Source organism: Nansenia antarctica, assembly GCF_963989245.1.
Source record: "Nansenia antarctica genome assembly, chromosome: 8".
In the NCBI taxonomy this organism is placed as follows: Eukaryota; Metazoa; Chordata; class Actinopteri; order Argentiniformes; family Microstomatidae; genus Nansenia; species Nansenia antarctica.
In genome coordinates this window covers 50,345,152-50,354,476 of record NC_137678.1, presented here as the reverse complement: position 1 = coordinate 50,354,476, position 9,325 = coordinate 50,345,152, and the positions used below count along the sequence as shown (strand labels likewise).

The following is a 9,325-nucleotide window of genomic DNA, read 5'->3' as shown; positions in this document are numbered from 1 at the left end:
GTATAGTATAGTGGATAGTACATAGCCTTTATTTATGTAAACCAGCTCTTTTCCCTTCTTGTTTTTAGTTTTTTTTTTTCTAGCACCAGGGGAGCCCCCCCCCCCTCCCAAAGTTCGTTGTTTGGTACCTGTACTATAGCAATGACAATAAAGACCATTCATTCATTCATACCTGTGACAAGAAGAGACTACTTGAACGTGAACTACAGAACACGGTTCAAAACGCGTGAACGCGCATGTCGCTAATGGCCTCTCCTCTCACGGTGCCCCTGGAATCGCGGGCGGTAGACCCCGCAGGGTGTAGGGGCGGGGCTCGGGTTAGGGGCAGGGGGGGGAGGGGCTCGTGGAGGAGGCGGAGTCCCGACAGTCCTGGCAGCGCCGCCATTTTTGCAAAGGGAAAAGAGACAAGGCTAGAGTGGATCTAATTTCCAACTGTCGCTTAGGTAGGGCACAATTTTAACGGTTCGGGAACTGACTAAAAGTCATTAATAGGTTCCGAGGAACACCCAAAGGAAAGGAAGTTAGATAGGAGAAGGCTCTCAAGAAGACTGCAACCAATGTAAACATTTTAAAACCTTTTGTTACAGATCCGCAGTGTGGACTGAAGTATTGTTTTGGTTGTGTGTGTAGAGGCTCTAGCGACGGGGGTCTCACCCAGGTCCCCTGTTTCTGTATCCAGGGGCATCTACAGTGGACATTAACGGTAAGCAAAACGCCTTAAAACTACCCCCGAACACATTTGAAGTGGATCTCAACGTTTTCAACAGAAGATCTCGTCAGATTACTGACTTGCTTGGTGCTCATGGCTAGCTGTGTTGCTGGCTAGTAATATTAGCTTGCTACCTTGCTACGTGGATGCTGGGGATAACATATATTAGTAGTATTAAGCGATACGGCAAACCGTTATGTGTATTAACTTGCCACTGTAACGTTGCTATCTGGAAAGGGATCTCGTTAACGTCACCGTGATGGTGGAGCTGCAGAACCGCTAGCCAAGCTAGCACGTCAACCAGACAGTTAGCAGCGGCTAGCTAGTCATAAAGGTTAGCGTAGTTGAATTTTAGATTCAGACGATCGCTCCTAAAACGCTGTGCCGTGTTCGCTAATGCAGTTAGCGATCGGAATCGCTTGGTAACGGAGAAAAAGGGAAGCAATTATTCGCCCCTCTTTCTTTCTTTCCCTAGATCTATTCACGACAGTAGCTAACGTCAGTTGTGATAATGTCTGTTATGTGTTGAGAGTTGGCTAGCTAAGTAGAAGCTATCCGCTATCTTTTTTTCTCCAAACGGCTTGTCAGCCCTGCTAGCTAGTTCAACTGCCATAACTGCATTTTAGTCATACATTTTAGTAATACAACGGTCAGTCAATTAAAACCCAAGTACTGAAATATACTACAGCCATGTCACCCGCTTTAAGTTCAGTTGAGCTTTTTTTGTTACGCATTTCATATCTGGAGTGGAAGAGCTCTTACTCACTAGAGAGAGGTGCAGAATGGGCTTTTTTTTATTTCCGTTCAAAAGAATCGCCAGATAAGTCCACAAAAAATGTGGCGTTGCGCAGAAAGCGACTTGCAAGTTGCAACAACACGGCTATTGTTGTTTTGTTTACACGCTTTTTGTTGTTGTTGTATCCAGGTTATCTCATTTGGGAACTACGCAGGTTGTAAATGTCACAGCATCAGAAAACAATCATATGGATCTTTAGAGAGAGACAGAGAGAGAGAGATCATCGATCAGCTCAACAATATTCACACGGAAGACACACGACGTATCAGTAGTTTAATCGCAGGGCTACTTCTGTGTTAAAATGTGTGTTGTAATTAAACTACCACAGGCCTCTTCTTTGACCATGACTCAAAGTGTGTGAAGCGATCGTGTCTGTTAGGGGACGAGGAAGGAACTCCCATGTTCTAATGTGTTACTAGACTATAGCTAGCTGACCAAATGCATTATCAGTAGATAGTCATAGATACAAATGCATCAGTAGATCGAGTAATAGATACAAATGTATCAGTAGATAGAGTAATAGATACAAATGTATCAGTAGATAGAGTAATAGATACAAATGTATCAGTAGATAGAGTAATAGATACAAATGTATCAGTAGATAGAGTAATAGATACAAATGTATCAGTAGATAGAGTAATAGATACAAATGTATCAGTAGATAGAGTAATAGATACAAATGTATTAGATAGTCATAGATACAAATGTATCAGTAGATATAGTAATAGATACAAATGTATCAGTAGATAGAGTAATAGATACAAATGTATCAGATAGATAGAGTAATAGATACAAATGTATCAGTAGATAGAGTAATAGATACAAATGTATCAGTAGATGGAGTAATAGATACAAATGCATCAGCAGATAGATAGAGTAATCTCATCCCTTCATTTAGATTCGGGGGGTCTGTGGTTGAAGTGCTGCAGCCGTGGGGGAGGGGAGCTAACACTGACACCCTCCCTGTAGCTTAGACAACAGACCCCGCTAAGTCTGGTCACTAAGTACACTTACACTTCCACATCAAATGAAATAAGGCAGTCATGTATTTGGACATGGCCTTGCAAAACAACGCCTCACACACACGCCACAGACGAGTGTCATGCCAGTCAAGTGGTCTAGCCAAGAAGTAGCTAGCAGGTTAGCCGGCTAACTTCTCCACGACACGTCGTGTGGTGCGTTAGCTAAAGCTACAGACGTCCAGGCGTCACTACGGAATATATTCATCATAACCTTATGTAATTAGATATGTCGAGCAAGCACCTCTTTTTGCTCTTTTTAACGTTTTTTTATTTAACAATAGCTAAGCTAGATATCTCCACGTCAGTGTTTTGGCTATAAATGGACTCCGTCTTTTAGCCTTTTGATAGCTAGCTTTAGCTTTCTTCGAAGCCATTGCCACCTAGCTATTCTAGAACCGCTAGCGGTCGCTTTTTGGGCAAAACGGTCGACGAGTTTTTCCTCAATAAACAACACAGAGACGGTATCGACAGACTGATACTTAAGTTAGAATGTGTGAAACAGGCGACTGATCGCTTTTCTCGGGGGGTTTTCTTCTCGTGGCGAGGGGTCCCCCGTTACACGGTTTTCTCGCTGTCCTTAGAAAAAGCAGCTGTGAAAATGGCGGCTGGGTTTGGATGTTGTGGTAATGGAATAGCTCGTCGTTCAGCCCTCCACACCCCTATCGGTCATAGAGATGAACTGCAGCAAGCGACTGCACAATACTAGCTTCCAGATGAACAGGGCTGCTTTTCATGCATTAATGCAAACAACATTCAAGGCGATGAGATGTTTGATGCAACGTTATTGTCACGTCTTGGCCTTTTTCATACGTTTGAGAATCATAGGGCCTTCCTATCAATGTTAGTGTCCATCATCAGCCCCTGTAACATACTACATCACTATCACATCATTAGATGTGCCACACGCTTTTCAATCAGGATTCTCTCTTTGTGGCATTGAGGTCGAAGAACATGGGGAATGTATACACAGGTGCACTTAACCACATGTTTTACAACAGGTTTGATTCATTTGTAGTTAGCTGCATTTGACTGTGTTATTGGCATCCTGTCATATTGAGGAGTTACATCAAAGGATATAAAATGCAGCACTTGTAAAACGAACAATATGGGGTTTATTGCGCACCCCCTCTCTTCTTTTACATCACTCACGCTTTGTCTGTCATTAAAATCCCAACTCTTGTCCAGAACCAACCAAACATTCCCAGTTATTTGACAGATCAACTCCACTGGGCCTACCCCGGGTTCCCTCCCTGTGGTGTAATGTCACTGCAGAGGTTCATGAAACCCGCAAAGAGGTTTTGTTGGGTAGGCATGACGGTTAATAAGTAGAGAGTGATTCACTTTAAAGGTCAGCTTGGCTGAGGAGGAGAGAGAGCTTGGGGCTTTTAGTGGATGTGAGTGGAGCAGGCAGGTCACGATGATCATAAGGACTTTGAGGCTTTATGGGTTTTAGGTCTAAAATTTGGACTGATTTGTTTTGTTTTGCTAGACGTGAGTGATATCAGTGTGTTTATTATTTAGTTGGGGGAACTACCCTAATACTTCCTCTTCCAGGAAAATCAGAACATGTAGCCTGTTCATCCTGTCTGATTCTTTAGGCCTAATTGATAAACTGGGATGAGGCTTTCAAAAGCCTGGGTGGCGGGCCTAGGGTCCAATGTTGTGGGGGTAGGTCGGTGTGGTCAGTTTTGTGATGCAACAGCTGTGACTCAGTTATTCCCCTTTGACATTGACAAGGACCCCCTGCCATCTTCGCCCCTCAGCACCTCACACACTCTAAGAGCAGATGCTGGTCATCAAATCTCTCCACAAAGTAAAATGGTCCTGTTTGTTTGTGATGTCATCTGCTGTATTGTAGTGAAAGTTGTGGATGTGGTGTTATACTGCTGTTATAAGGTTAGCAGAGACACAAAGCCATGTAAAATAGCATAGCCCTCACACACACACACTGCCTGTATAATCTAGCTGAACGTAGAGGCTGCTCAGGGGCACTAACTTTGGTAGTCTCTTCCGAAATGCAGGTTTTTCTTGGTTCAAGGTGACATTTTATTATCTCCTTTCAATCCACCCCTTTTCCTCGTGACACAATGTTTCCATTGCTCTGAGTAAGAAGGGAATACCTTGCTTGAAAGGATCTCCAGATTTGTAATAAACTCTGACGGAGGCTAGAGTGCCATGTTTGTTGAGTTCCCCCTCTGCCAGTCGGGGACCAACGATCTGAAGCAAATAGATGTTTTCACCACAGTGAGGCTGCGGCAGCTCCGCTCTCCAGAGCAGGTGAGGGAATTGTCTCATCACTGCCACAGCTGACTGACACTCAGATACAGCCACTCATTCTTGTGTGTCCCTGTCTTTGTGTATATGCTGAGCGTCACACACACACACACACACACACACACACACAGACACACATACAGACACACACACAGACACGCACACATACAGACAAACACACACATACAGACACACACACACATATACCCCACACACAAAACAAGTGCAAGTTTCACAAATGCATCCGTCAACAGAAGGGCCATATGATCCACAATGACTGCTGTGCGTATCGCTCCGTCTCCTACAGTGTTTCGTCGCAGAGTCAGGGGGAGTCATCATCATCATCAACCACCACCAAATGGATCAGGATGGTTTCATGATTAATTTGTGATCTATCCCCCCCGACATCCTTGACATTACTCACGCATGCAGAGCCCTCGACGGAGTCCCCGCGGGGCTCGGGTTTGACTCAGGAAGTGATGTTAGCAAGGTTTAGAATCGCTCCTTTGTCAGAACAACAGCAGGCGGCTATGTGACAACAGATAAGGCCTGTGTGTATAGACATGGCAAACGCAGTAAAAAAAGAAAAGAAAAGAAAAACTCTGAATACGGTCGAAAAGGTCTCCATTTTGTGTGGACGGGTTATGAATACTGGATGAAAGGGGGCCTGCTGTGCCTAATAAGAGGCTGATACATAATACACAAAATCCCCAGCCACCTACCTCTTCCTCTTAAAGCGATAGTGGCCTCGCTTTGCTGTGTTGGTTGTTCAAGGTGGCACAGCGCCACTCTTACATTCTTTGGGGAGGGGGGGGGGGGGGGGAAACCCGGCACTGTGTTTGGTAGAATTGTGTCCTCCTCCTTACTGCACCACAATACAATGAAACTGCCATCTCTCTCTCTCTCTCTCTCTCTCTCACACACACACACACACACACACACACACACACTTCCACGGTCCATCTGGTCGTGGGCCGACCCTCTCTCTCTCTCTCTCTTCTGTCCCCCTGGTGGGTGGCTCCTCTTCTGCATGGTCTCACAGCTGTAAATACCTATGTGGGCCGTGTATACGTGTGTGTGTGCGTGTGTGCGTGCGTGTGTGTCCACCTGGAAGCCCTGACGGTGTGAGCAGCAGTGTGGTAGTTTGTGGAGAAGTGTGTGTTTGCTCACTGTGTTGACAGAGACAGGACAGAGGTGAGCTACCACTCTCTCCCCCGGGGGGGGTCGGAGGGGGGGTGTGCACTGTGCAGCAGGTGGCAGGGAGCCCTGCCGCCACCGTCTCTGGTGACACATCTTTCCTTTCACCTGCACCCCAGGCGTACTCACACACACACATTAGACACAATAGTATTTTAAAAACGGAAAATTGTCACTAGGCAGTGGGCCACAGTATGGATCAGTCTAGGAGCGCACAGGATGTTTATTGCTGTGTCGGCGCCGCGGGTAAGGGCACCTGAAGGCCACAGCTGGGACAGCGCTAGTAAGAATCTATCGACTTTCTGGCTCCTCCGCTTTAAAAGAGAAGCCCTTGTTTTTGTGTTGTTCCTCCTGCTCCTCCAGTACCTCAGACAATAGCAGACCACGCCGTCCTGGAAAAATGCATCACTTTTATAGACACATCCACCTACCTAGCAGCATTAGCAGCAGCCTGGGTCTCTGTCCTCGTGGGACTCTCTCCTCTCTCTCTCTCTGTAGCTCTCTCTCGGCCTGGCCTCCAGTGCCCTTGCCTGGGTAGAGCCAGGCGCCGAGGAGCGACCCAGAGGGAGGGAGGCTGGCTCGGTCACGTGGGGTCAAGTACAAGGGAGGTAGGGAGTCACCCCGGTGCTCTCAGGTAACCTGTTTCTGCGGGGCTAGCGCTGTAACCGATCCCCCTTTTTTTAGCGGTGTCTTTAGCGAGTTACCCCCCCCCCGGCAGGTGGCCCGTAGCTAGGTGCAGCAGCTGCAGCAGATCTGCTCCACTAGCCCACTTCCTGTTGCTCTCCACTACATGTTGACGCTAGCAGAGGCCGGGCACTAACCGGGTCTAACCCAGAGGAGATGTGGGAAGGGGTGGGGGGGGATGTGGTGCTTATGACGTAGCGCCTGTGATGTGAGTCAGGCATGAAATCGATCAGGGAACAGTCCTCTAATGGGGCATGAGTGGCTCTCCCTGTTTCTGTTGGCCCGGGGGGCCCCTCCCCCTTCCCTATAGAGACGCACACACACACACTGTACACACACACACACACACACAGACACACGCACACACACACTCGCTTATAGACAAACACACACAGACACACGCACACACTCGCTTATAGACAAACACACACACAGACACAAACACGTCGCTATTAACAATAAACGCAATTAACACCAGGCATGGAAAAAGCTCCGTTTGCGCCTGGCTGCCACTCACACTCAGCCCACCAGAGTGGCATTCTAGCTACAGAGACACATCACATCCGCAAGGCTCGGTCTCTCTCTCACACACACACACACACACACACACACACACACACACATACACACAGACACACACACACTCACACACACAGATATGGTTAACTAGAAGTGAATCAATGATTTTGTTTGTCGTCAGTCATCCCTATCTAATTTAAGAATGTCAACTGGAGCCTATGCCTTGGCCAGACCGCTCAGAGAGGAGGAGGAGGAGGAGGAGGAGGAGGAGGAGGAGAGTGCACACTGCCCTGGGAGACTTGTGCTCCTGGGGGGTGTCAGTGAGCAGGCAGCATTACTCAGAGCAGGACTGCCCCAGCTCCAGCTGTCACAGCCCCCCCCCCCCCCCCCCCCCCGAAGCCCCTGGATGCAGCCTGCCCAGACCTGAGACCACGGGAGATGCAACAAACCTGTGTTTGGAGATCCTTAACTGTGTGTGTGAGTGTACAGGGCTAGGCTGCACACCCACTGTGTAAAGGGGATGCGTAGACATGCCTTGAGGGTCGGTTTGTCTTTCCTCCCCCCCCCCCCCCCCGCCCCTTTCCTCTGTCAGCTGCCCGGCCATGCTGGCCCGGGGCCATTATTGTCTGCTGGTGCTGGTTAGTGTGCTCGGCAGAGCGGGGATGTGGACACAGCACTATCTGGCCCTCTCTCCTCATGCCCGTTAGTTAGCGGACCCGGGAGCCAGCCTCTATCTCTGTGGTCTGTTGTCGTTGCTATCGGTTATCGATGGTAACTTCACATTAGAGCAACGACGGTGGACTCGGTTGCGCTGCGTTCGTTTAATGGCGAATAGTGCTGCACACACAGCTCTGACACACACACACACACACACACACAGTGCACATCAGTACTTCCTCTTGTAGTGATGTATGGCTTCACCTTCGGAGAGGGGGAGAGAGAGAGAGAGAGAGAGGGAGCACAGAGGGAGAGAGAGGGAGCACAGAGGGAGAGCTGGAAGCTTGGGGGCCCAGTGATTTTTGAAGGACGGGACAGATGCAGTGTGCGGCTCTTCCTGTGTATATATGATGTGTGTGTGTGTGTGTGTGTGTGTGTATGGCGGGTCTGCTGCGATGACTCAGCCTATGAACACGGTGTGAAGTCACGTCAGCGCCTGTGTGTTCTACCGGGAGAGGGAGGCTGATGAGATGAGCTCCGGTTTTGGAATCCCGATTCTATTTCTATTTCCATCTCTCATCTCTCCTCCCAGCAGAACCTCAGAGAGACGAGACTCTGGTACCACGGAAAAACGTGAATGAAAACAAAAAACTCTGACGTACGAAACCGTCGTTAAGCAACAGAAGTGAGGGGGAGCTTTTGTGTGTGTGTCCGTGTGTGCCGTGTGTGTGTCCGTTTGTGTGTGTGTGTGGTGGATTTTCCCTGCTGACTTCAAAAGAGTTATTCCCCACACACACACACACACACACAATGACGTGACTGTGTCCTCACCGAGGAGGTGGTGGGGGGGGGGGTGTGTAAGGGGGAGTTTACTGGGCTTTGCTCTGCGCTCTACTCTGCCACCCAGAGTTGGACTTGTGGCTGCGGTGGTCGCAGCGCTGGACCCATACAGGAGTTTGGACACCTCCCCCACCCCTCTCCTAAACACGGGAGGGGGAGACGGATCATTCGGAAGGTTCCCCGCAGATCTGAGTAGAGTAGAGAAAAGAGTGCTACAGCTGCCCCCTTGTGACTAGTATTTTACCAATTTTTTTGTTGTTGCTGCGGCTCTCTCTCTCTCTCTCCCCCTCTCCCTCCTGTACACTAACCCTACCCACACCAGATCGACTCCCCACCCCTCCCCACCTCCTCTCTCGCTCCGTTTCCATAACAGCGAAAGGTACTGGGTTGATGGTGGCTTTAAATGGCCTCTCTCTCTCTCTCTCTCTCTCTCTCTCTCTCTCTCTCTCTCTCAGCCTCCTTGTAATTAGGAGCCTGTATCTGCGGCACTCCCCTTCCCCTCCACGCTCTGAGGTTTATTTAGGAAGTGCAGAGAGGAGGGAGAGAAATCCGGCTGGGCGGGGTGACTGGGTGCAGAAGAGAGAGAGAGAGAGAGAGAGAGAGAGAGAGAGAGAGAGAGAGAGAGAG

General features: G+C 48.7%; 1 protein-coding gene across 1 annotated transcript in view; it reads left to right on the top strand.

The window, feature by feature from the left end:
- Positions 1 to 541: 541 nt before the first annotated feature.
- The window catches only part of kmt2e (lysine (K)-specific methyltransferase 2E), a 48,868-nt gene continuing 40,084 nt past the window's right edge, over positions 542 to 9,325 (top strand). The window contains exon 1 of the mRNA XM_080537468.1: positions 542 to 703. The gene's annotated coding sequence lies outside the window, so the exon portion shown is untranslated. The remainder of the gene's footprint in view (positions 704 to 9,325) is intronic.